General features: G+C 47.2%; 18 non-coding genes and 1 pseudogene across 18 annotated transcripts; all 19 read left to right on the forward strand.

Moving 5' to 3' along the window:
* The first annotated feature begins 150 nt into the window (after window positions 1-150).
* On the forward strand, window positions 151-225 carry LOC125136974 (small nucleolar RNA SNORD113/SNORD114 family). The gene has a single exon (XR_007137297.1). It is a non-coding gene; the product is annotated as a small nucleolar RNA SNORD113/SNORD114 family (small nucleolar RNA).
* A 1,449-nt stretch (window positions 226-1,674) lies between these two features.
* Window positions 1,675-1,747, forward strand: LOC125136987 (small nucleolar RNA SNORD113/SNORD114 family). The gene has a single exon (XR_007137310.1). It is a non-coding gene; the product is annotated as a small nucleolar RNA SNORD113/SNORD114 family (small nucleolar RNA).
* Window positions 1,748-2,952: 1,205 nt separating this feature from the next.
* On the forward strand, window positions 2,953-3,024 carry LOC125136959 (small nucleolar RNA SNORD113/SNORD114 family). The gene has a single exon (XR_007137283.1). It is a non-coding gene; the product is annotated as a small nucleolar RNA SNORD113/SNORD114 family (small nucleolar RNA).
* Window positions 3,025-3,945: 921 nt separating this feature from the next.
* On the forward strand, window positions 3,946-4,020 carry LOC125136975 (small nucleolar RNA SNORD113/SNORD114 family). Its single transcript, XR_007137298.1, has one exon. It is a non-coding gene; the product is annotated as a small nucleolar RNA SNORD113/SNORD114 family (small nucleolar RNA).
* A 2,397-nt stretch (window positions 4,021-6,417) lies between these two features.
* Window positions 6,418-6,486, forward strand: LOC125137022 (small nucleolar RNA SNORD113/SNORD114 family). The gene has a single exon (XR_007137335.1). It is a non-coding gene; the product is annotated as a small nucleolar RNA SNORD113/SNORD114 family (small nucleolar RNA).
* A 733-nt stretch (window positions 6,487-7,219) lies between these two features.
* LOC125136993 (small nucleolar RNA SNORD113/SNORD114 family) lies at window positions 7,220-7,292 on the forward strand. Its single transcript, XR_007137316.1, has one exon. It is a non-coding gene; the product is annotated as a small nucleolar RNA SNORD113/SNORD114 family (small nucleolar RNA).
* Window positions 7,293-8,183: 891 nt separating this feature from the next.
* LOC125137016 (small nucleolar RNA SNORD113/SNORD114 family) lies at window positions 8,184-8,253 on the forward strand. Its single transcript, XR_007137330.1, has one exon. It is a non-coding gene; the product is annotated as a small nucleolar RNA SNORD113/SNORD114 family (small nucleolar RNA).
* An 876-nt stretch (window positions 8,254-9,129) lies between these two features.
* On the forward strand, window positions 9,130-9,198 carry LOC125137018 (small nucleolar RNA SNORD113/SNORD114 family). Its single transcript, XR_007137332.1, has one exon. It is a non-coding gene; the product is annotated as a small nucleolar RNA SNORD113/SNORD114 family (small nucleolar RNA).
* Window positions 9,199-10,090: 892 nt separating this feature from the next.
* LOC125136999 (uncharacterized) lies at window positions 10,091-10,171 on the forward strand (annotated as a pseudogene).
* A 548-nt stretch (window positions 10,172-10,719) lies between these two features.
* On the forward strand, window positions 10,720-10,794 carry LOC125137011 (small nucleolar RNA SNORD113/SNORD114 family). Its single transcript, XR_007137327.1, has one exon. It is a non-coding gene; the product is annotated as a small nucleolar RNA SNORD113/SNORD114 family (small nucleolar RNA).
* Window positions 10,795-12,665: 1,871 nt separating this feature from the next.
* Window positions 12,666-12,738, forward strand: LOC125137003 (small nucleolar RNA SNORD113/SNORD114 family). The gene has a single exon (XR_007137322.1). It is a non-coding gene; the product is annotated as a small nucleolar RNA SNORD113/SNORD114 family (small nucleolar RNA).
* Window positions 12,739-14,197: 1,459 nt separating this feature from the next.
* On the forward strand, window positions 14,198-14,271 carry LOC125137030 (small nucleolar RNA SNORD113/SNORD114 family). The gene has a single exon (XR_007137342.1). It is a non-coding gene; the product is annotated as a small nucleolar RNA SNORD113/SNORD114 family (small nucleolar RNA).
* Window positions 14,272-15,450: 1,179 nt separating this feature from the next.
* LOC125136985 (small nucleolar RNA SNORD113/SNORD114 family) lies at window positions 15,451-15,522 on the forward strand. Its single transcript, XR_007137308.1, has one exon. It is a non-coding gene; the product is annotated as a small nucleolar RNA SNORD113/SNORD114 family (small nucleolar RNA).
* Window positions 15,523-16,639: 1,117 nt separating this feature from the next.
* Window positions 16,640-16,714, forward strand: LOC125136976 (small nucleolar RNA SNORD113/SNORD114 family). The gene has a single exon (XR_007137299.1). It is a non-coding gene; the product is annotated as a small nucleolar RNA SNORD113/SNORD114 family (small nucleolar RNA).
* A 3,076-nt stretch (window positions 16,715-19,790) lies between these two features.
* LOC125136961 (small nucleolar RNA SNORD113/SNORD114 family) lies at window positions 19,791-19,862 on the forward strand. The gene has a single exon (XR_007137285.1). It is a non-coding gene; the product is annotated as a small nucleolar RNA SNORD113/SNORD114 family (small nucleolar RNA).
* A 923-nt stretch (window positions 19,863-20,785) lies between these two features.
* On the forward strand, window positions 20,786-20,860 carry LOC125136977 (small nucleolar RNA SNORD113/SNORD114 family). The gene has a single exon (XR_007137300.1). It is a non-coding gene; the product is annotated as a small nucleolar RNA SNORD113/SNORD114 family (small nucleolar RNA).
* Window positions 20,861-22,309: 1,449 nt separating this feature from the next.
* On the forward strand, window positions 22,310-22,382 carry LOC125136988 (small nucleolar RNA SNORD113/SNORD114 family). The gene has a single exon (XR_007137311.1). It is a non-coding gene; the product is annotated as a small nucleolar RNA SNORD113/SNORD114 family (small nucleolar RNA).
* A 1,203-nt stretch (window positions 22,383-23,585) lies between these two features.
* On the forward strand, window positions 23,586-23,657 carry LOC125136963 (small nucleolar RNA SNORD113/SNORD114 family). The gene has a single exon (XR_007137287.1). It is a non-coding gene; the product is annotated as a small nucleolar RNA SNORD113/SNORD114 family (small nucleolar RNA).
* A 922-nt stretch (window positions 23,658-24,579) lies between these two features.
* LOC125136978 (small nucleolar RNA SNORD113/SNORD114 family) lies at window positions 24,580-24,654 on the forward strand. Its single transcript, XR_007137301.1, has one exon. It is a non-coding gene; the product is annotated as a small nucleolar RNA SNORD113/SNORD114 family (small nucleolar RNA).
* Window positions 24,655-25,320: the final 666 nt, after the last annotated feature.

Consider the following 25,320-nt stretch of genomic DNA (forward strand, 5'->3'; position numbering starts at 1 on the left):
CCGAAAGCCAGGGGACGGGTCCTAGAGGCCCCCCGAGGGATGGCGAGACCTCGTTGGGTGGGGCGGGCCCCTTGGGTTGCCCAGTGGCCGTGCGGGGAGGAATGCCTGACTCCACGGGCCATGGCGAGGGAAGAGAAGGTCCCCCTTTTCTGGATCGATGATGATCAATGCCAGCGTATGAGGCATCGATGACGAATAATGTGTGTCTGGAACTCTGAGGTCCACTCGCAAGGAAACGGGGCCTTTCTCTTCCTGCCTTTCCATCCTCGAGCCCAACGGGGCAGCGACGACCGCCCGAGGAGCCCAGTCGATGGCCTCTCACTGTGGGTCTCCCCTTGTCTCTTGGGTCCTTTGTAGGGTGGAAGCCGAAGGCCAGGCCAGGCTCCGTGGGGACGAGACCCCTCCTGTGGCGGTGGTGGTAGGAGAGATCCCAAGGTGAGACATGGCCCGTGCTGCCGTCTAGGTTCGGGTCATGGCGGCCAGGGTCTGGGGTGTCCTGGCCAGGGTCCTACCGTGGGGCCCAAGCTGAAGCAGAGCCCATGGCCAAGGGCGACCTGCCACTCGGACATGATGAGTGGCGGAGAGCACATGGCTATTCAGGAGGATAAGTGGTCCTCCCTCCGTGGCGATGGAGGGGTGAGCAATTAGGGAGGTTGAAGGGGTTTTGACCTTTGGTCATTGCCCCTCATATGCTGCTTAGATTCTTGTCAGTGAAGTTGTGACTGGCTTGACAGGAGTGGAGCCATGAGGGGGTTTCCAATTGGACCCCAATGAGCCGATACTGAGGATTGGAGGAGGAGGTATCATGACCGATGATGAATTGCTGCCTGGACCCCTGAGGTCCCAGAGAATCCAGAGTCCATTTTGGTGTCATGTTCGATCCTTGGCTGTTTGGAATGCATTGATTCCTGCTCTCTTTAAGTCTGGAGATAAGACCTTCAGACAGAAGGGTCTTTGTGGCTGATTGGTAATACCCTAGAAAATATGGAAATTGGAGATGGAGAAGAAAAGTTCAGGGATTGTTTCCTGGGACAACCTGGGGTCAGGGCAAGAGTTTTCATGTGTATGGTGTCATTGATGGCCATTAAGTGATAAATGGCACCAGGTGGACAAAGCTTTGTCCTGATGGAAACCTGTAGGTAAGAATAGTTATGAGTCCTGTTTATTGGCGCGACATTAAATTCCCCAAACTCGAGGTTCAGCTTGATGTTGCTTGCAGCAGAAGTACCTCAACGTGATGAGAAAATTTGAAAGTGGTGAGGCACGAGTCCATTCCAGGTAGAAAGTGAGACTCAGCGATGGTGGATTGGTCTCACTCTTGATCTTTTTACTTTGACTGTATCACTGTGTCCCTTTGTTTTATGACGTAATTGCTTTTGCCCCCCCACCCCTTTTCTTTTGCACAGTGGACACATTTGAGTGGATTCAGAGCCATTCCCTGGGGAAGCCCCTGAAAGTGCAAACAGCGGGTGTGACAGAGGAGGAGCAATGTAAGTAAGCGTCAGGAACTTGGCCTTGGTCGCAGAGGTTGGTTGCAGTGTGGACATGAGGAGGATGGACGCAGAAGACATAGCTTAGATGTTGTGACTAGTAAAGAGGAGTTTACTTAAAGGAGCACCTTCTAGAATTGGTCCACACGGAAGACAGACACAGGGGAGGACAGAGGAAAGGTATCGGATCGATGATGACTGCTGGTGCGTGTATGAGTCTTGCATGGTGAATACACCTCAGGAACTCTGAGATCCAATGCTGATGCAGCTGAGTCCCAAGTCCTCCGGAAACTGAGCCAGGAGAACATGGCTACTCAGGCGGGACGGAGGGCCCCACTCCATGGGGAAGGAGGGGTGAGCAGTTCAGGAGGTGGCAGGGTCTTGAGCTCATCCACATGATGTCTCGCTTGGCTTCCTCTCAAGGAGGCCATGATGGGCCAGAGAGGCATGGAGCCCGGAGTGGGTGTCTGGTTGGAGCCCCATGAGCCAGTGGTGGGGATTGGTAGAGGATGAGGCCAGGCCAGTGAGGAACGCCCTGTCTGGACCCCTGAGGTGGCAGAGCCTCCAGAGTCCACTGTGGACTGGGATGGGCTCCTTTGGGAGTGGGCTGGGAGTGGACCCAGTCCCGATCTCGTTTGCTCAGGGGCTGGAGACCTTCAGGGGCCAGGGACCTCCGTTGTCACTGTCTGGGTTGCGGACGGGATGGAGTTGGGTGATGGAGAAGCCTGGTCCAGTGACTCTTCTGTGGGAAGACCGGGGCGCAGGGAAGCAGGTGTCACGAGACGGGCCTGGCAGATGCGGGTTATCGGATGGATGGCTCAAGGGGGCCCGGGCTCTGTCCCGGCAGAGACGTGTGTCCTTGTGAAGCAACGGCGGTCCCATTTAGGGGACAGAGTGCAGCCCAGCCCCAGCCTGACCTTCAACCCCCAAGCCCCGAGGTTCTGCCTCCTTGGGCTCGGAGCAGAAACACCTGGACCCCGGGGAAGGAGCAGAACGGGGTGACGCTTGAGTCCGCTGAGTGCAGAAAGGGCGAGTCAGTGGGGGTCCTCCTCGCTGTCCCTGTCTCTCTGTTGCTGTCCCTGACTCTCTGTCTCGGGGTCTCTGCCTCGGTCTGTCCCTCTTGTCTGTCGCCTGGCTCTGTCTGTCACCGTACGGGTCTCTTTCCTTTCTGGCAGCTTCGCGTCTGTGTCGTGGGGTGCCCACCGGACCCCGTCAAGCTGATTGGGCCCGTTTCCCTGGTGAGGCCCCTAGACGATTGCTTCAGTGGGGGAGATGGCCAAGGAAGCAGTGTGGGTAAGAGTCTGGTCTGTGCCTTTGGGTTGGGCGAGTTGGGCGCTGAGTGGATGTCCGGAGCCGGCATTGAGGTTGTGAAGGGTGCAGAGGGTGTGGACGTCTTGGCGGCCCTTTGGTGAATGGGTCCACCCAGAGGGTGGCCCTCAGGGAAGACGGAGGGGGACAGTATTGGATCGATGATGACTACTGGTGGCGTATGAGTCATGTACGATGAATACGTGTCTGGAACGCTGAGGTCCAATGTCCTCCGTGCCGTGACCCTCGCGGGCGAGGCCAGGCATCCAGGGGGTCCATCCATGTGTCCTCTGGGGGGCCTTCCTGGTGCTTGCATTCACGCAGTGGGCCAGTGGGAGCCCCTGTGGACCAGCCTGCCAGAACTGGAGGACGAGAGCAAAGGGAGGGCCATCATTGGCAAGGCACTACTTCCCTGGTGACCCCACCCCCCATGGTCTGCCTCCTGCCATGCCATGGGCAGCTGGTCATCCAAGTGGCAAAGAGTGATGTCCCTGAGGCTGACCCTGTGGGGAAGGGTGAGTGAGGTAGGCGGTTCAGGGACGGACCACCTGTGTCCTGGGAGTAGGTGGCCAGCTGGTGGTTGGTGGGTGTCCTGAGACAGCGCTCTGCCCTGCCAGCAGGGTTGCCCTGATGGAGGTGTGCGTGTGGAAGCCGCGAGCCTGGAGAATGGCCGTGCCATTGGGTCTCCTGCTCTTGGCTTTTTTAGTGTTCAGCAGGCAGCCGCCAGGCCCGAAGGCAGGCTCCTTCCTGGATGAGCAGGCGAGGATGGCAGCGTTGTCTTTGGAGCCAGGGGAGCAGTGTGAGCAGCATCCCAGGGCTTGTCGGGGCTGGGCTGGGCAGGGCAGTCCGAGGGGCTGGTGGAGGGTGGGCGGCAGATGCGGGCGAGGCCAGCAGTCCAGAAGGGCTCTGGCGTCCCAGGGATGGGACGGCTCTGGCTAGGAAGGTCTCTTGGGCGTCCTGCACAGGGGCCCAGCTGGTCCTCCGTGGCCCAGAGAGACCGAAAGCCAGGGGACGGGTCCTAGAGGCCCCCCGAGGGATGGCGAGGCCTCGTTGGGTGGGGCGGGCCCCTTGGGTTGCCCAGTGGCCGTGCGGGGAGGAATGCCTGACTCCACGGGCCATGGCGAGGGAAGAGAAGGTCCCCCTTTTCTGGATCGATGATGATCAATGCCAGCGTATGAGGCATCGATGACGAATAATGTGTGTCTGGAACTCTGAGGTCCACTCGCAAGGAAACGGGGCCTTTCTCTTCCTGCCTTTCCATCCTCGAGCCCAACGGGGCAGCGACGACCACCCGAGGAGCCCAGTCGATGGCCTCTCACTGTGGGTCTCCCCTTGTCTCTTGGGTCCTTTGTAGGGTGGAAGCTGAAGGCCAGGCCAGGCTCCGTGGGGACGAGACCCCTCCAGTGGCGGTGGTGGCAGGAGAGATCCCAAGGTGAGGCATGGCCCGTGCTGCCGTCTGGGTTCGGGTCATGGCGGCCAGGGTCTGGGGTGTCCTGGCCAGGGTCCTACCTTGGGGCTGAAGGGGAAGCATAGCCCACCAAGCAGGTCAAACTGCCCTTTGTAGTAGTGCAGTAGGTCCCCACTCCATGGGCAAGGAGGGGTGAGCAGTTTGGAAGGTGGAAGTTCTTGACTTTGGCTTGTTTCCCCTCACCCCCATACGTCTTGCTTGGATTCCTCTCAAGGAGGCCATGATGTGCTTGAAAGGCATGGAGCTCTTGTGAGCAGTAGCCCATGCTTCTCTTGGCTTTTTTGGAGTGCCCACAGTGATGATTAAGTGTGGGCGACACATTCGATCGTCAGAACTACAAAATGCCTCTTTTGTGTTTTGTTGGAAAGGTATGGTTATGAGGTCTCTTTGGCCCGTCCTAATGGCCAAGAGAGACAGAACAGAGGTTTCATGCCCTTGAGATCCTTGATCCACTTGAAAGCCTGGTGGTTTGTGCAATCCTTTACGTTTTGCCATGGGCGTCAGTTGAGGAATTCATGCCTTCTTGGGCCTTGTCGAATGAAGAACAAGTCCTCCTTTCCTGGAGGCATGATGTTAAATGCCAGCGTTTGATTCCTCTATGCCGAATAATCCTTTTCTGGAGCTCTTTGGTCTAATGCAAAGAAACAGCTTCTTTGTCTTCATTCCTTTTCATGCTTGTTTCTCATTATCCTAGGAAATTATTGAGAATCGTTTTGATGGCGTCTTAATCTCTGTCTCGTCTTCTCTGTTTGGTGTTTTTAGTGAACATGCTGAATGTGCCATCCACCTCTATGGTGATGAAGCGTCTTGTTTTTAGTTGTGCCCGGTGTGATACCAAGGTGGCTCATGGCTTGCATTGCTCCCTGCAGTTTTGTCCTTGGGCCAGGTGTTTTGATTTCATTGTCATAGTCCTAAATGGAGTCCCAACATGAAGGACAGCCCTTCGACTGGAGAGCCCTGCCCCTCCGGGCTCACTAGTGGAGGACCGAGAACATGGATATTCATGAGGGTCCCTCCGTGTGGGTAAGGGTGATCGTGCATTCGGGAAGGTGGAAGGGTCTTGACCTTTGGTTGTTGCCCCTCATCCGCTTGTCCTGCTTGGATTCTTGTCAAGGAAGCCAGCATTGGCTTGGTCGCAGTGGCGTCATGAGTGCATGTCCATTTGGAGCCCGTTGAGCCAGTAGTGAGGATTGGTAGAGGATTAGGCATGGCCCAATGAGGAAATCCCTGCCTGAACTGCTGAGGTCACAGAGGAGCCAAATCCATTTTGTCCTCATATCATCACCCTTCGAGAAGTGTTAGGAAGGGATTCATTCCACTTCTCCTTTGTGGTTATGATGTTCTGATGCAATCTCTTCATGGATGCATATAAGGACCCTTTGAAGTCAGAAATACTATTTTGAGCTTAAAATATTGCTCCATAGAAACACTTTGTGAAGATGTAGGTTGTTTTCATGAAAATGGCCACTGATGCCCATTGTGCCATAAGTGTTTCAATGCGAGCAATGCTTTGTCCCAAATTTTATTGTTTAGAATATTTAAGTGTTCTGTTTATCATACTGGGCCTCTTTTTGAGATTTAGCCTGGTTTTTTTTTCGTATGAGATCTAATTCTTGACACTGTGAAAACTGCATAAATTTCTTCCCTGTGTTTCAATTAAATAGATAAAGTAATTATCAATGGTGAGGTTTGTTTTTTTTTTTTTACTTTTTTTTAATCGTATTTCTGCTTTTTGAGTGCAGTAGATACCCTTATTAGCTCATTTAGCTTCTCATCCTTTTTTCCCGTTTAGTTTTGCTTCTCTCTTTTGGAATCACAGGTACCAAGAGGTGCAACAGTGTAATATTTTCAAATTTCTTTAATTTTTTGCCTTCTGTGTTCAGTTTGCTTTTTGAATTTCCATATAGTCTTTAACGCTTCATCATAGTTTACTGATTAGGGTAAACATTTGTGGTACAGTAATTGTGTAATGTTTTGGAAAAAAGCATCCTTTAATTTTAAAAGTGCTTCATATAATGAGTAGGATCTCTGCACAATTTTGATCATGACACGTTTTGGTTTTGTGAGTAATACATTTTAAATATGTAATAAATGAAGTAGTTAATTTGTCTGTAGACAAATAAAAATGAACAACGAATGGAGAGTCAGTAATGGACGTATTATGTTCATGATGGGATGTGTCATGCATGATGAAGGCATCTCTGAAACTCTGAGGTCCAACGCAGAACGTCAGTTTTCTGCTCTCTTTGGTTAAGTTTTTTTTGTAGTGAGTCGTCGAGAATATTAAATGATCATATTCTTGTATCAGTTTCATTGATCTGTATTTGTTCTTATCAATGCATTTATAGAACTATTAAGCATGTATCCCTAAGGATATCAGTAAAATAGATTGAAGCTTTATTCATTGTCAGTATTGGATGTAGCTCTCTTAACCAAACGTACCGTTACTAAAAATCGAAACTGACAGAACTTTGTAAATCAGCTGTCATAGAAAAAATAAGAATCTTTTAAAAAATAGGAAAAACATGAAAACTGTGGTGCCCATTAAACAAATGGTTGAAGATTACGTCTTTAATTAAAGTTAGGTAGGCACGTGGAAGTTAGACAATTTAATTGCTTTGCCTCAGACTAATGCCTGATTTTTTAAACTGAGTAATATTGAGAAAAACAGTGATCCATTTCTCAATTCTGAGTAAATGAAGTGCAGAGAACCAATAGTGTGGGTGATGAGATCTGGTTGTTTTCCTTATCTTTAGAGGGAGCACCCCTCAGAGTGATTGCCCTGGAGATGCTTTAGCATCTTCCATACGGACACGAGCTCTGTGATTGCCTCTGTACACACGTGTTAGGACGTGGGAGAGTCACGTGAGTAACCGTTGCGATTCCTTCCTCAGTTGGTTTCGATTTAAACAATCAAGCAATAGAAAGCCATGTAGAGAAACAGGAGCACAGCTGGATCCATGATGACTTCCCGTGGCGTTATGAGTGGTATGTGATGAGTACCTGCCTGGAACTCTGAGGTCCAGTGTGGATGGAATCTGTTCCATTGTCCTGTTTGAAGTGGCCCTATAGGCAGAGGTTAGGAATGAAAAAGGGTGTTCGTATTGGTGATCCTGACCATGCATTTTTTTCCTATTTGCATAGTGTGTAACTTTAAAAATATGATGAAGGTGATGCCTTTTCTAATTATAAAAATGTGTCTCTAGGCAGAAATTATTATCTTATACTAAGATATTAATACTTATTGAAAAGACTGATAATCGTTGTGAGAAAAGCGGTATTAATACGCTATCTCTTTGGCTAAGGGTGATGTAGAAAGTGACGGGTAATTGTAATTAACTCAGTTAACAGTTGGACATTTGATTATTGAGGGCAAACGAAATAAATATTGCGATGAGGATTTGACTCCACTACTGTGCAAATGGATAGTGGAAGATTTGGATCAAGGGAGAGACTATCTCAATATTTTTAAAACCTTGTCTGCTTGTTGTTGTTCAGAGGACATGTTCCCGCTCTTTTGGCTTCTGCTGAGCTCAAGATTGTCAGGCCGCCTCCGCGCCCGCAAAGAAGCGAAGGTGACCGTGGGGCAGGTTGCTGTCGGGCTCGGGTGATCTGTTTGCGGGTACTCAGGGTACTATTAGAAAGCGTGGAACGAATCCGAAAGGTACTCGTCATTCCACGCGAGAGGGGCTGCGCCTCACTGCCTGGTGAGGGATGCTGGGCAGGACTGAGGTGGGAGGGAGAGTGGAAGAGAGAGCCCCTCTGTGGGAAAGGACGCTACCAACTGAGCTTAGGGGTGTTGGCGGACCTTGTTCTGGGGGGACGTCGCGAACCCTGTATTGTATTGACACTTCTTGATGACGTAACGATAGCATCGACCCCGGTACGGAGATGAGCGAGATACAGAGACTCGGTCGTGGACCAGTGATGAGGGTCGTGACGGGAGGAGTCCTGAACGATGACAACATCTCAAACTCTGAGGTCCAACCCAGCGCCCGAGTCGCCTCTCGCCTCGGGTGTCACTGTGCCTGTAGAGCGATGTCAGGAAAACGGAGACATCACCTCCTCGTGTTATTTCACGCACTTAGATTTGCGGCTCTGACTAGAGCTGTGTTAGAGCCATCAAGCCAGCGTAAACTAACACGTGAGGAAACACAGGGTGATGCAGTGTCCAAGTAGGAACATATCTCGTGGGGGAAAGAGACTGTCCGTAAACCCTGAAAGCAGGGATGCTCGTTAAGTAAATGGGGCAGGGCCACCTCTCTGACCGAGGTTCGATCGAAAAGCAGAAGTAAGGGTCGCCTTAACTGTTCTGCCTCAGACGAATGATTGAGTTTCTTAACAAGAAAAATATCTTGAGAAAGAAAAAAAATAAATTTCTACATACTGAGTAAATGAAATTTAGAAAGCGGTGATCACTGGTGATTAGATCTCAATATCTTAATATCTTTATCATCTCCTCTGTGCTCCTTGGAACGACGAGAGGGGCTTTAGCGTCTTCCATGGGCACCAGCTCTGCGGTTGTCCCTGTATAGTGGGAGGATGGAGCATAATGTGAGTAATCGCTGAAGTTCTGTTCTCAGTTTTTTTTTTTATTATTAAATTACAGTATTACTAAGAAATGTGAAATGTATGTACGGGAGTCAGCTGCACTTAGTGTTGCGTATAGATATGTGAAACACTGATTAATGCCTATCTGGAAACGGAGTATTAAAGGGAGATGTGTATTTAAGTAGGAATAATTTTGTATCCCTCAAGGTTTTTCTTGTTTTTTTTTTTTAATTGTATTGCTTAAAAATTAATCGTGAATTTTGATGTATTCAGTTCCAATAGAAAAGGTACGTATAAAACGAGAAACAATATTGCATCAGTGATTCCTTCTAGTCTTCGAGTGATATATGATGACTACCCGTGTGGAACTCTGAGATTCAACATAAAATTAATCTAGCCCATTCTCAACTTGTGAAGGCATCCTATAGACAGCTATCAGGAATAAATGAGGGGCTTGTTTTTCTTTGTTGTTTTCATGGACTTCGTTCCTATTATTATCCTTGTATTGTGTAAGAATCTGTAAATATATAATTAAAAACAAAATAATGGAGTAAATGATTTCCAGTTACTGAAGTGTTTGTTGAGACAAGAAATACAGTTGATATACCATGGCACCCTGAAGTTCGATTAGAAATTAATGGGGTCCATGATGCTTAATGCTTATGGGTAAGGATGAAATGGCCAGGATCAGTTACGGACAACCATCGTATTCTGGCTCAGTGGCAAGACCAGAGTTGTTGTTCTTCTTAACAGACTAAGTGTATGTACTAAATTAATCATTTTCTTTTTGAATTTTGGAGCAGGGATTAGCAGAGAGACTGTGTTTTTTTACCATCCTCTTTGCTTTCTATTGCTCAGGAGGATGCACCGGACCTGAATGCAGCTTTCTTCCTTGATGAGCAGGTGAGGATGGCATCATTATCTTTGGACTCAGGAGACCAGTGTGAGCAGCATCCTATTCCTGGTATTGGTTTCGGTGGTCCGTCTAAGGGTATTTACTGCATTAATAAAATGTTTGAAATATAAGTAAGGCAGTCCATTTTTATCCTGTTGCTATAAAGAGATTAATATGAACCATCATACTGATTAATGCACATTTGAAAAACCAATCATGATTGTGACAGAGGTAGAATGATGTGACAATGGTTCTGTACACGTAGTGGGTATCGCAAGGGCTTTTTGGGTTTTGTGAATCATAGAGTTATAAATTATAACCAGCGAATCAATGAATTGATCGATCAGCAATATAGAATGAAGGGACAGCCATCTTTTCTGGGTCAGTGATGATGAAAGCCGGCGTGTGAGTCAGCGACGATGAGCATGAGTAGTACGTGTCTGGAACTCTGAGGTCCAGGGGAAGAAATGAGGCTTTTCTCTTGATGCGGTTTCATTCTTGATTCTAACTGGACCAGCGAAAGACTCGGTAGCCAAACGTGGCTCAATGGGGAAAAAGTCTCCGTCTCTTCATCACCTTCTCTGTTGGGTACTTTTCAGGACAGGAGCTCAAAGGGATGCTGGCCTCCGCTGGGATGAGGGCTCTCCTCTTGGAGTTGTTCTAGGAGAGACCAAGGTGAGTCAGGGCCAAGTTCCTGTCTTGGTTTGGGTGGTTGGTTAGGGTTTCGCTGCATTATTAAAGCAATGAATATGATCAAAAGGTTAAGGATGGCCCATTGATAAATACGACATGAAATCTTACGTTAAAGAAGTGATAATAGGTAACGTTGTTGGTCATTAATGAAAGATTTATAATCTACTTAGGTAATAATTAGAGGAGAAATTGGGGAAATTTTAGGGTATTGTTCTTTTATTTTGGTGAATTATATTTTTATTTTATTATTATCAATAAAGTAGTGATTTAATTGATACAAATATACACTTGAATGAACTAAAAGTGGGCTTAAATCTACCAGTGATGAGGACTGGTAGAGGACGAGTCATGGACAATGCATAAGGAGTGTATGGAACCCTGAGGTCCAACATAATACATATTATATTTTCTATGTTTATTTGATCCTATGGACAGACGTTAGAAATGCATAAACTCAGGCCCTCTTTATGGGTTAATAGATTTCAATTTAACATCGTTAATGGATCAATAATAGAACCATTATATTTAAATAATAGATTTAAGAAGAAAGGGTAAATTATTATCTACGTATGTAGTATATGGTCAGGCAAGAAGTAGTATTGAAAATCGTGGAATTCCCATTGTGGCTCAGCAGGTGAAGACCTGACCTCATCTCTATCAGGATACCAGTTTGGTCCTTGGCCTCACTCAGTGGCTTAAGGATTCTGCATTGTCACAAGCTGCAGTGTAGATCACAAATGTGGCTTGAATTTGATGCTGCTGTGGCTGTGGCTTAGGCCTCAGTCGTAGCACCGATTTGATACCTAGCCTGGGAACTTCCATATGCCATGGGTATGGCTATAATCTAATCACTTGTGATGGAATATGGTGGAGGAAAACGTGAAAAAAAGAATGTGTATGTTTATATACACTGTGCTGTACAGCAGAAATTGACAGAACACTGTTTTTTTGGTTTTTTTTGGTTGTTGTTTTTTGTTTTTTGTTTGCTTTTTAGTGCTACCCCCACAGCATCACAGCATAGGGAAGCTTCCAGTTTAGGGGTCGAATCAGAACTGCAGCTGTCGGCCTATGCCACAGCCACAGTAATGTGGGATCAAAGCTGCATCTGTGGCCTACACCGCAATGCCAGATCCCTGACCCACTGAGTGAGGCCAGGTGTCGAACCTGCAGCCTCATGGGTACCAGTCAGATTCATTTCTGCTGCGCTACAGCAGAAACTCCTAACAGAATGTTATAAACCAACTATAATACAAAAAACTTAAAAAAATAATAAAATGAAAAATTGAAAAAGAGAAAAAAAGAAAATTGCTCACACACTTGCTCATTAAGAAATGAATGAATCAACAGTGGCGCGTCTTTGGCCAAGCATAATGTAGATGTGAATGGTTAACTGTCAGTTCTGTTGATCTAAGTCATTCTCAAGTTTGAGGGTTTTTTGTTCATAGGAAAACAACTCTAAATTATGGAAAAGTTATATATTCCTAATGATGTGCATATGTCAAATCTAAAAAGCAAGAATCAATGACAATAAATTTTCCTTTCCTTTTTTTTTTTAACATCGGCTATGCATTGTACCTCTGAAAATGGACGCATTTGATCTTATGAGGCGTGATTCCATGTGGATGCACCTTAGCATTGCATCTTTATGTTAGAAGCACAGGGACCAATGTAAGGAATAGTCAAATTTCGTCTTGATTTCAGTGATTTTTTTCTGTGTACACATTTGTTTGTAAGTTGCGTATAGAATAACAGAAGGCCAGCTCAGTGATAAGTATTGAATTTTATGAAATATTCATTGATTACTGCATAGATAAAAAATGGCATAATTATTTTATTATTATTATTTTTTTGTCTTTTTTAGGGCCACACCCACGGCATTTGGAAGTTTCTAGGCTAGGGGTTGAATCGGAGCCATAGCCGCCGGCCTACACCACAGCCACAGCAACACAGGATCCAAGCCACATCTGCAGCCTACGCCACAGCTCAAGCAATGCTGGATCCCTAACCCACGGAGCAAGGCCAGGAATTGAGCTCACATCTTCGTGGATACCAGTCGGGTTTGTTACCGCTGAGCCACAATGGGAACTCCCCAGCATCACTGTTTTAAAAAGATATATTACTGTGAGAATAAACTTAGCGAATAAGGATATCATGTCTTTTCTAGGGTTTTTGTGAAAAATGGTTTTAAATTATTTTTAGTGATTTACTGAATTTGTCAATAAGCCACGGAGAAATGAGTGAAGAAAAAGAGGGACAGCATTGAATTGATGATGACTTATTGGTGGCATATGAGGCATGTACAATGCATGTGTGTCTGGAACTCTGGGGTCCAGTGTGGGTGGAATCTAGTCCATTGTCCTGTTTGGGGTGATTCTAGAGACACATGTCTAGAAAATACAAGAAACTTGTTTGTGGGTTTTAATATTTATGTACTTTCTTTTGAAATAATTGGATCAATGAAATAAAGAATAAACAACCCAATAAATACATAAAGATGAAAACGGTGAACTCTTGTCCGATTATAAAAGTATGTGGAGACGCAAATGTGCTGTTAGTAAATTTGAACACAAGTGCAGCGAGAAGTAAATGGCACATGACTGAAAAAACCTTGACTGAGAATAATATGGACAGTAGTAGCTGTATCGTCGGTCATTTTCTGGGTCAAGGACAAGTTCTTAATTCATTTTCTTAAGAGGAAATGAAATAAAGAACTCCAAATGAATGATGGTCTAAATCACTGAAAACGAAATGCAGAAGCAAGGATCCATGGCGATTAGTGTTCAGTTTTTATCATCTGCTCTTCCCTGTACTCCTCAGAGTGGATGTCTTGGAGCTTCCATGCCCTGGAGCCCGGGGGTTGCATCTGTGCATTAGGAGCATGGAGAGCGATGTAACAGAATGTTCTTGTCCTGGATTGAGCCATTTTTAAAAAAGATATTTAGGGAGTTCCCATCGTGGCTCAGTGGTTAATGAATCCGACCAATAACCATGAGGTTTCGGGTTTGGTCCCTGGCCTTGCTCAGTGGGTTAAGGATCCGGTGTTGCCGTGAGCTGTGGTGTAGGTCACAGACACGGCTCGGATCCCGTGTTGCTGTGGCTCTGGCGTAGGCCGGTGGCTACAGCTCCGATTCAACCCCTGGCCTGGGAACCTCCATATGCCACGGGTGCGGCCCAAGAAATAGCAACAACAACACCGACAAAAAAAAAAGAAAAAAAGATATTTAGGGAGTTCCCATCGTGGCTCAGTGGTTAATGAATCCGACTAGTAACCGTGAGGTTGCAGGTTCGATTCCTGGCCTCGCTCAGTGGGTTAACCATCCGGCGTTGCCATGAGCTGTGGTGTAGGTTGCAGACGCGGCTCGGATCCCGCGTTGCTGTGGCTCTGGCGTAGGCCGGTGGCTACGGCTCCGATTCAACCCCTAGCCTGGGAACCTCCATATGCCACAGGTGTGGCCCTAAAAGAACAAAAGACAAAAAATGAAATAAATAAATAAGTAAATGAAATAAAAAGATATTTATTGTATGGTTAAAAAGTATTAAATATAATAGCAGTTTAAACTTTCCAGTGTCAAAATACCTTTGATGTGAAGCCATATGGTGATGAATCCCTATATGAAACACTGAGTTCAGTTAATGAAAGAGTTGGGCTCAGTGGAAATGATTGTACAGATAGATGTTAGGTATTTCCAGGGTTTTACTAATGGGTTTCTTTTATCTAATTTATCTTTATTTAAGTGACAGTGAATTAATCAATAAACAAATGTCAATGACAGTAGATAAAAGAGCCCATCTTGGGCCCTTGGTGATGACAAGAGGCACAGGAGTCATACATGGTAAATACATTGTGTCTGGAACTGTGATTCCATACAAGGCACAGTCTAGTCTATCTTCTGTTATAAATGACCCCGTGGGTTGATGTTAGGAATAGACAAAACAGCACTTTCCTGTTTTGGGGTTTGGGTTCAGATTTAGAGTATTATTCATAACAACAAATAAGGAAGGAATCAAGCCATTAAAATGTAAAGACAGATAAAAATAAGAAGGTGAAGCATGTTCCTTTAGGAAGTATGTGGTAAGATTAGAAATATTATTAATAGGAGTTCCCGTCATGGCGCAGTGGTTAACGAATCCGACTAGGAACCATGAGGTTGCGGGTTCCATCCCTGCCCTTGCTCAGTGGGTTAACGTTGCCGTGAGCTGTGGTGTAGGTTGCAAACGCGGCTCGGATCCTGTGTTACTGTGGCTCTGGCGTAGGCCGGTGGCTACAGCTCCGATTAGACCCCTGGCCTGGGAACCTCCATATGCCACGGGAGCGGCCCAAGAAATAGCAAAAAGACAAAAAAAAAAAAAGAAATATTATTAATAAAATTGAAAACATTCATTTTCATTAAGTGATAAAGGAATAAGCGTTTTGCCTCTTTGTTGAAAGGATCCTACAGACACTGATAAGTAAGAGTCAACATTATTGTTCTGGGTCAGTCTCAAGTTTAAGGCCTTATTTTGTTAAGAGAATAAATACTACATTATGAAAAAAATTAATGAATGCCTAAAAGGGTAAATGAAATGTGGAAAACAAGGATTGATGGAGACCAGGTCTGACATGTTCTATCACCTTTTCTTCTCGGTACTCCTTTGACTGGGTGCAGTCAAGGAGAATGGCCCTCCGTGGTAATGAGCTCTCAGGGTGCCTTCCTATGAGAGGACCATGGAGACCATGTGAGTCGTGGTCCAAGTTGGGCTCTTAGCTTCTCCATTGTAAGGATTTTAAGGATATTGACTGTTTTATGGAAAAAGTCAATTACAACCAATGAAATCCAAGTAGCTCAGTATGAAATATGGGATCCATATGAAGTCTTATATCGATTAATTCGTAAAATGAAAAATGAGGATAATTATGAGAGATGTTGACATAAGACTGATTATGAATACATACTAGAGAATTTTAAGCTCTTGGTGGTTCCAGTGGATGTTTTTAACATTATAATTACTGAATTATGAATTGACCAATAAATAGTGTAGAAATGAATGAAGGAAACATACGATATTGGATTAATGATGACTACCGGTGGCATATGAGACATGCATGATGAATATGGGTCTCCAACTCTGAGGTCGAATAAAATTAATCTAGTCCATTTTCACTATTCGAAGGCATCCTACCACAGATATGAGCAATGTACTAAGATCTTGTAATGGGATCCTAATGTTCATGCATTTTCATCTGTTATTATAATTGGATAAATGAGAGAATCTATAGATAAATATAGAAATAAGTAAAGATGAGTGAGTGAAGCATTGTCCATCTTACAAATACGTGAAAGGCATGTGACTCTTAGGTGTTGGACAAAGGGGATGAGAGTCTTAAATAATGTTCATAATTTGGGTCAAAGATCAAATGTCTTCATTTTCTTAAGAGAAAAGAATTGTCACATCAAAGCAATGATTGACTGGGGACTGACTAAAGGGAAAAAGCAAGCATCAGTGGAGGCCACGCCTCAACCGTCTTTATCATCTGTTCTGCCCTGTACACCTCATACTGGTCCCATGGGACCTGATTTACGGATCCTTCCTTGATCACGAGCCATATGATTGCATGTCTGTTTTAGGAGCCTGGAATTCATTGTGAGTAACAGAACCTGATGGAACATTGGACGTCAGACATACTTTAATAATAATAACCAGTTGAAAAAAAGAATGAAGACGAAAAAGAATTGTTGTTCATATATGGTATTTTTGGAAAATACAGAAATATGTCAAAATGCTAGTATGACCTCACATCACAGGAAATTTTTTTACTCACTTTATAAATAGCTTTAACAGAAGAAATAGCTGATTCTGAACAACTCCCTTCTGCTTGGTATTTCTCAATTAACTTCTGAGTGTGTGAAGAATAAATTTACAAAAAATTAAAAAAAAATAAATTATTTCCCTGGTTTTTGTATTTTGCTAAGGACAGTCACTGTATTAAGGAAAAGAATAGAAAATACTCAAAGAAGTACAACTCTCTCTTTGTGACAAATATGGGATTAATAGATGTTATCTTAATTCAAAGCATTCATGAAAAATGAATAATTAATGACAGAGGTACGTTGATGTGAGACTGACTGTAGATACTTAGCAGGGATAATATTTCTTTCTTGCTATTTTGTAACTCATAGAGTTTTTAAACTGTAGCTAGTGAATTAATGAATTAATAAATGATATAGGATGAGGGAAGAGAAGGTCCCCCTTTTCTGGATCGATGATGATCAATGCCAGCGTATGAGGCATCGATGACGAATAATGTGTGTCTGGAACTCTGAGGTCCACTCGCAAGGAAACGGGGCCTTTCTCTTCCTGCCTTTCCATCCTCGAGCCCAACGGGGCAGCGACGACCGCCCGAGGAGCCCAGTCGATGGCCTCTCACTGTGGGTCTCCCCTTGTCTCTTGGGTCCTTTGTAGGGTGGAAGCCGAAGGCCAGGCCAGGCTCCGTGGGGACGAGACCCCTCCAGTGGCGATGGTGGCAGGAGAGATCCCAAGGTGAGTCATGGCCCCATGCTGCTGCCTCAGTTTGGGTCATTGGGATAAGGGTTTTCATTGTCTTCTTACAAAGTAGTAAATGTAATCAAAATTTAACTATGGTCTATTGATAAACTTGGTAAGAAGCCCTATGTTAATTGATAATATATGACCTTGATATTTATTAAGGAAAAATAAAATATCTTTTGGTACTAATTAGAGAGAAGTCAAGGGTATTCAAATGTCGGTCTTTGCTTTGTTAATCCAATCTTTCTTTTAGTATTATTAATGAAGCGATAATGTAATTGATACTAAAGATAGATAAATGACCTAAAAGTGGGCCCAAACTAACCAATTGTAATTAGCATGTAAGTAGTGAATGATGGATAATTAGGCTCAACATAATCCGTACTTTTTCTTGTTTATTTCATCCTATAGGCAAAGGGTAAGAATGCATAAACTTCAAGGTCTTATATTTTGTTTTAAAATTCTTACAACAGCAATGATAGCACCATTAAAATATATAGATGATAGATGAAGGAGAACAGAAGAATCATTGTCTAATTATGAACATATATGGTGAGGCAAAATTTATAAATAAAATTGCTAACACCCATGCCCATTATAAAATTGATGGACCCAGGGTTCATGTCTCTGAACAACCAAATATACTTGAAGTATTAGGAGTTTATTTTCTTGTTCTGAGTCAATGTCAAGTTTAAGGCTGTTCTTTCTGTCAAGAGAAAACAATGTCTGCAATATGAAAAAGTTGTAAATTCCTTTTTTTGGCAGTTTCCTTTTTTTAATAATGATTTTTATTTTTTCCATTATAGCTGGTTTCCAGTATTCTGTCAATTTTCTACTGTATGGCAAGGTGACCCAGTCACATATACATGTATACATGCTTTTTTCTCATATTATGCTGCTCCGTCATAAGTGACTAGGTATAGTTCCCTGTGCTACATAGCAGAATCTCATTGCTTATCCATTCTAAAGGAGATAGTTTGCATCTATTAACCCCAAATTCCCAATTCATCCTGCTCCCTCCACCTCCCCCTTGGCAACCACAAGTCTGTTCTCCACGGCCATGTGTTTCTTTTCTATGAAAGGTTCATCTGTGCCATATATTAGATTCCGGATATAGGTGCTATCATATGGTATTTGTCTTTCTCTTTCTGACTTACTTCACTTAGTATGAGAGTCTCTAGTTCCATCCATGTTGCTGCAAAGGGCATTATTTTGTTCTTTTTTTATGGCTGAGTAGTATTTCATTGTGTATATATACCACATGTTCCCAGTCCAATCATCTGTCATGGATATTTAGGCTGTTTCCATGTCTCGGCTATTGTGAATAGCGCTGCACTGCACATGCAGGTGCATGTGTCTTTCTTAAGGAAAGTTTTGTCTGGATATATACCCAAGAGTGGGATTTCTGGGTCATATGGTAGTTCTATGTATAGTTTTCTGAGGTACCTCCATGCAGTTTTCCATAGTGGATGTACCAATTTACATTCCCACCAACAGTGCAGGAGGGTTCTCTTTTCTCCACATCCAGCATTTGTCATTTGTGGACTTATTAGTGATGGCCACTCTGACTGGTGTGAGGTGGTACCTCATAGTAATTTTGACTTGCATTTCTCTAATAATCAGTGATGTTGAGCATTTTTTCATGTGCTTGTTGGCCATTTGTATATTTTCTTTGGAGAAATAGCCTATTCAGGTCTTTTGTCCATTTTTCAATTGGGTCATTGGCTTTTTTCAGTTGAGTTTTATAAGCTGTTTGTGTGTTTTAGAGATTAAGCCCTATCAGTTGAATCGTTTGAAACTATTTTCTCCCATTCTCTAAGTTGACTTTTTGGTTTTTTTTTTTTATGGTTCCCTTTGCTGTGCAAAAGCTTGACAGTTTGATTAGGTCCCATTGGTTTACCATTGCTTTTATTTCTGTTGCTTTGAGAGACTGACCTGAGAAGACATTTGTAAGGTTGATATCAGAGGACATTTTGCCTGTGTTCTCTTCTAGTAGTTTAATGGTATCTTGTCCTACATTTAAGCCATTAAGTCTTTAAGCAATTTTGAATTTATTTTTGTGCATAGTGTGAGGGTGTGTTCCAGTTTTGTTGATGTACATGCAGCTGTCCAGTTTTACCAGCACCACTTGCTGAAAAGACTGTCTTTTCCCCATTTTATGTTCTTGCCTCTTTTGTAGAAGATTAATGGATATCTGGGTAAGTTGTAAATTTCTGAATGGGTAAATGAAATGTAGAATGCAAGAGTCAATGACAGTAAATTTTCTCTTCTTTTTATTCTAAATTCTTAAAAAACTAGGTAAATGAAACATAGCATACAAGAATCAATCGTGATAAATTTTCTTTATCTTTTTAAACATCAACTGTGCTTTATGTTGTTGAAAATGTACACACTGGAACAGATGAAGGATGATTCAATGGTGATGGACCTTGTGATTGCATATCTGTGTTAGAAGCACAAGGAACAATGTGAATATCAGTTAGGTTTCTTGTCTGGGTTTAAGTGATGACTTTTCATCTAATGCAGAAATCAGTGTGTTGTTTAAAAATTCCGTATGGAATAACAGAATGCCAGATTTATTTCAGTGCAAATATTGAATTTTAGGAAACACTAATTAATTACTCTATAGAAGAAAAACACCATCTAGTTAAAAAAGATATCTCGCTGTGAGAATGACCTATTTATATAATAGGGAGGTTATGACTTCTTGAGTTTGGGGAATAATAGAGCTAGAAAATTATTATTAGCAATTTACTGAGTTAGTTGAAAAACAAACAGAAATGGCACCAGAGAACCACTGCATTTTTTTAATTGAGTCAACAAAGAAATTCGAGTGTTAAGTAGGAAAGGGGGACAGTATTGGATCGATGATGACTACTGGTGGCGTATGAGTCGTGTACGATGAATACGTGTCTGGAACGCTGAGGTCCAATGTCCTCTGTGCCGTGACCCTCGCGGGCGAGGCCAGGCATCCAGGGGGGCCATCCATGTGTCCTCTGGGGGGCCTTCCCGGTGCTTGGGTTCGCGCAGTGGGCCAGTGGGAGCCCCTGTGGACCAGCCTGCCAGAACTGAAGGAGGAGAGCGAGGGAGGGCCGGCATTCCCAAGGCGCCAGGTCCCTGGTGACCCCACCCCCCATGGTCTGCCTCTTGCCATGCCATGGGCTGCAGGTTGGCCAGAGGTCGTGGACTGATGTCCGCGAGGCTGAGGCCGTGGGGCAAGGGTGAGGTAGGCAGGGTCAGGGAGGGCCCCCCTCTGTCCCGGGGCTGGGTGGCCAGCTGGTGGTTGGTGGGTGTCCCGAGACACGGCTCTGCCCTGCCAGCAGGGTTGCCCTGATGGAGGTGTGCGTGTGGAAGCCGCGAGCCTGGAGAATGGCCGTGCCATTGGGTCTCCTGCTCTTGGCTTTTTTAGTGTTCAGCAGGCAGCCGCCAGGCCCGAAGGCAGGCTCCTTCCTGGATGAGCAGGCGAGGATGGCAGCGTTGTCTTTGGAGCCAGGGGAGCAGTGTGAGCAGCATCCCAGGGCTTGTCGGGGCTGGGCTGGGCTGGGCAAGGCATTCCGAGGGGCTGGTGGAGGGTGGGCGGCAGATGCGGGCGAGGCCAGCAGTCCAGAAGGGCTCTGGCGTCCCAGGGATGGGACGGCTCTGGCTAGGAAGGTCTCTTGGGTGTCCTGCACAGGGGCCCAGCTGGTCCTCCGTGGCCCAGAGAGACCGAAAGCCAGGGGACGGGTCCTAGAGGCCCCCCGAGGGATGGCGAGACCTCGTTGGGTGGGGCGGGCCCCTTGGGTTGCCCAGTGGCCGTGCGGGGAGGAATGCCTGACTCCACGGGCCATGGCGAGGGAAGAGAAGGTCCCCCTTTTCTGGATCGATGATGATCAATGCCAGCGTATGAGGCATCGATGACGAATAATGTGTGTCTGGAACTCTGAGGTCCACTCGCAAGGAAACGGGGCCTTTCTCTTCCTGCCTTTCCATCCTCGAGCCCAACGGGGCAGTGACGACCGCCCGAGGAGCCCAGTCGATGGCCTCTCACTGTGGGTCTCCCCTTGTCTCTTGGGTCCTTTGTAGGGTGGAAGCTGAAGGCCAGGCCAGGCTCCGTGGGGACGAGACCCCTCCAGTGGCAGTGGTGGCAGGAGAGATCCCAAGGTGAGGCATGGCCCGTGCTGCCATCTGGGTTCGGGTCATGGCGGCCAGGGACTGGGGTGTCCTGGCCAGGGTTCTACCGTGGGGCCCAAGCTGAAGCAGAGCCCATGGCCAAGGGCGACCTGCCACTCGGACATGATGAGTGGCGGAGAGCACATGGCTATTCAGGAGGATAAGTGGTCCTCCCTCCGTGGCGATGGAGGGGTGAGCAATTAGGGAGGTTGAAGGGGTTTTGACCTTTGATCATTGCCCCTCATATGCTGCTTAGATTCTTGTCAGTGAAGTCATGACTGGCTTGACAGGAGTGGAGCCATGAGGGGGTTTCCAATTGGACCCCAATGAGCCGATACTGAGGATTGGAGGAGGAGGTATCATGACCGATGATGAATTGCTGCCTGGACCCCTGAGGTCCCAGAGAATCCAGAGTCCATTTTGGTGTCATGTTCGATCCTTGGCTGTTTGGAATGCATTGATTCCTGCTCTCTTTAAGTCTGGAGATAAGACCTTCAGACAGAAGGGTCTTTGTGGCTGATTGGTAATACCCTAGAAAATATGGAAATTGGAGATGGAGAAGAAAAGTTCAGGGATTGTTTCCTGGGACAACCTGGGGTCAGGGCAAGAGTTTTCATGTGTATGGTGTCATTGATGGCCATTAAGTGATAAATGGCACCAGGTGGACAAAGCTTTGTCCTGATGGAAACCTGTAGGTAAGAATAGTTATGAGTCCTGTTTATTGGCGCGACATTAAATTCCCAAAACTCGAGGTTCAGCTTGATGTTGCTTGCAGCAGAAGTACCTCAACGTGATGAGAAAATTTGAAAGTGGTGAGGCACGAGTCCATTCCAGGTAGAAAGTGAGACTCAGCGATGGTGGATTGGTCTCACTCTTGATCTTTTTACTTTGACTGTATCACTGTGTCCCTTTGTTTTATGACGTAATTGCTTTTGCCCCCCCACCCCTTTTCTTTTGCACAGTGGACACATTTGGGTGGATTCAGAGCCATTCCCTGGGGAAGCCCCTGAAAGTGCAAACAGTGGGTGTGACAGAGGAGGAGCAATGTAAGTAAGCGTCAGGAACGTGGCCTTGGTCGCAGAGGTTGGTTGCAGTGTGGACATGAGGAGGATGGACGCAGAAGACATAGCTTAGATGTTGTGACTAGTAAAGAGGAGTTTACTTAAAGGAGCACCTTCTAGAATTGGTCCACACGGAAGACAGACACAGGGGAGGACAGAGGAAAGGTATCGGATCGATGATGACTGCTGGTGCGTGTATGAGTCTTGCATGGTGAATACACCTCAGGAACTCTGAGATCCAATGCTGATGCAGCTGAGTCCCAAGTCCTCCGGAAACTGAGCCAGGAGAACATGGCTACTCAGGCGGGACGGAGGGCCCCACTCCATGGGGAAGGAGGGGTGAGCAGTTCAGGAGGTGGCAGGGTCTTGAGCTCATCCACATGATGTCTCGCTTGGCTTCCTCTCAAGGAGGCCATGATGGGCCAGAGAGGCATGGAGCCCGGAGTGGGTGTCTGGTTGGAGCCCCATGAGCCAGTGGTGGGGATTGGTAGAGGATGAGGCCAGGCCAGTGAGGAACGCCCTGTCTGGACCCCCGAGGTGGCAGAGCCTCCAGAGTCCACTGTGGACTGGGATGGGCTCCTTTGGGAGTGGGCTGGGAGTGGACCCAGTCCCGATCTCGTTTGCTCAGGGGCTGGAGACCTTCAGGGGCCAGGGACCTCCGTTGTCACTGTCTGGGTCGCGGACGGGATGGAGTTGGGTGATGGAGAAGCCTGGTCCAGTGACTCTTCTGTGGGAAGACCGGGGCGCAGGGAAGCAGGTGTCACGAGACGGGCCTGGCAGATGCGGGTTATCGGATGGATGGCTCAAGGGGGCCCGGGCTCTGTCCCGGCAGGGACGTGTGTCCTTGTGAAGCAACGGCGGTCCCGTATAGGGGACTGAGTGCAGCCCAGCCCCAGCCTGACCTTCAACCCCCAAGCCCCGAGGTTCTGCCTCCTTGGGCTCGGAGCAGAAACACCTGGACCCCGGGGAAGGAGCAGAACGGGGTGACGCTTGAGTCCGCTGAGTGCAGAAAGGGCGAGTCAGTGGGGGTCCTCCTCGCTGTCCCTGTCTCTCTGTTGCTGTCCCTGACTCAATGTCTCGGGGTCTCTGCCTCGGTCTGTCCCTCTTGTCTGTCGCCTGGCTCTGTCTGTCGCCGTACGGGTCTTTTCCTTTCTGGCAGCTTCGCGTCTGTGTCGTGGGGTGCCCACCGGACCCCGTCGAGCAGAATGGGCCCGTTTCCCTGGTGAGGCCCCTAGAAGATTGCTTCAGTGGGGGAGATGGCCAAGGAAGCAGTGTGGGTAAGAGTCTGGTCTGTGCCTTTGGGTTGGGCGAGAGGGCGCTGAGTGGATATCCGGAGCCGGCATTGAGGTTGTGAAGGGTGCAGAGGGTGTGGACGTCTTGGCGGCCTTTTGGAGAATGGGTCGACCCAGAGGGTGGCCCTCAGGGAAGACGGAGGGGGACAGTATTGGATCGATGATGACTACTGGTGGCGTATGAGTCGTGTACGATGAATACGTGTCTGGAACGCTGAGGTCCAATGTCCTCTGTGCCGTGACCCTCGCGGGCGAGGCCAGGCATCCAGGGGGGCCATCCATGTGTCCTCTGGGGGGCCTTCCCGGTGCTTGGGTTCGCGCAGTGGGCCAGTGGGAGCCCCTGTGGACCAGCCTGCCAGAACTGAAGGAGGAGAGCGAGGGAGGGCCGGCATTCCCAAGGCGCCAGGTCCCTGGTGACCCCACCCCCCATGGTCTGCCTCTTGCCATGCCATGGGCTGCAGGTTGGCCAGAGGTCGTGGACTGATGTCCGCGAGGCTGAGGCCGTGGGGCAAGGGTGAGGTAGGCAGGGTCAGGGAGGGCCCCCCTCTGTCCCGGGGCTGGGTGGCCAGCTGGTGGTTGGTGGGTGTCCTGAGACACGGCTCTGCCCTGCCAGCAGGGTTGCCCTGATGGAGGTGTGCATGTGGAAGCCGTGAGCCTGGAGAATGGCCGTGCCATTGGGTCTCCTGCTCTTGGTTTTGTAGTGTTCAGCAGGCAGCCGCCAGGCCCGAAGGCAGGCTCCTTCCTGGATGAGCAGGCGAGGATGGCAGCGTTGTCTTTGGAGCCAGGGGAGCAGTGTGAGCAGCATCCCAGGGCTTGTCGGGGCTGGGCTGGGCAGGGCAGGGCAGTCCGAGGGGCTGGTGGAGGGTGGGCGGCAGATGCGGGCGAGGCCAGCAGTCCAGAAGGGCTCTGGCGTCCCAGGGATGGGACGGCTCTGGCTAGGAAGGTCTCTTGGGCGTCCTGCACAGGGGCCCAGCTGGTCCTCCGTGGCCCAGAGAGACCGAAAGCCAGGGGACGGGTCCTAGAGGCCCCCCGAGGGATGGCGAGACCTCGTTGGGTGGGGCGGGCCCCTTGGGTTGCCCAGTGGCCGTGCGGGGAGGAATGCCTGACTCCACGGGCCATGGCGAGGGAAGAGAAGGTCCCCCTTTTCTGGATCGATGATGATCAATGCCAGCGTATGAGGCATCGATGACGAATAATGTGTGTCTGGAACTCTGAGGTCCACTCGCAAGGAAACGGGGCCTTTCTCTTCCTGCCTTTCCATCCTCGAGCCCAACGGGGCAGCGACGACCGCCCGAGGAGCCCAGTCGATGGCCTCTCACTGTGGGTCTCCCCTTGTCTCTTGGGTCCTTTGTAGGGTGGAAGCTGAAGGCCAGGCCAGGCTCCGTGGGGACGAGACCCCTCCAGTGGCGGTGGTGGCAGGAGAGATCCCAAGGTGAGGCGTGGCCTTGGGCTGTCTTGGTTTGGGTCATCGGGGCCAGTGTTTTCCATATGTTTAAAATGTCCTATGTAGAATCCCAAGGTGAATAATCGTCCTTTGATAACTAAGTCATGAACCTTTATGCCGGTTAATTGACAATAGGGATTTCACAAAAGGAAGATACAGTCTCTTTTGGTACTACTTAGATCATCAGGGATATTCACGTGTCTTGTACTTTGACTTTTGTTAATCAAGTACTTCTTGTTATCAGTGAAACATTAAATTGATGCAAAAACATGAACATGGGAAGTGACATTGGCCTAATGTACCCGTGATGACTAGAACACGGGACAGGGCCCAATGGTGAGTCATGAATGACGAATGATAAGGGTCTGAAGCCCTGTGGCCCCACACAGTCCATCCTCTTTTGCTCTGTTTAGTCCATCCTGTGGACAGATGTTAGGAACATAC

The sequence above is a fragment of the Phacochoerus africanus genome, chromosome 9 (genome assembly GCF_016906955.1).
Source record: "Phacochoerus africanus isolate WHEZ1 chromosome 9, ROS_Pafr_v1, whole genome shotgun sequence".
Taxonomy (NCBI): Eukaryota; Metazoa; Chordata; class Mammalia; order Artiodactyla; family Suidae; genus Phacochoerus; species Phacochoerus africanus.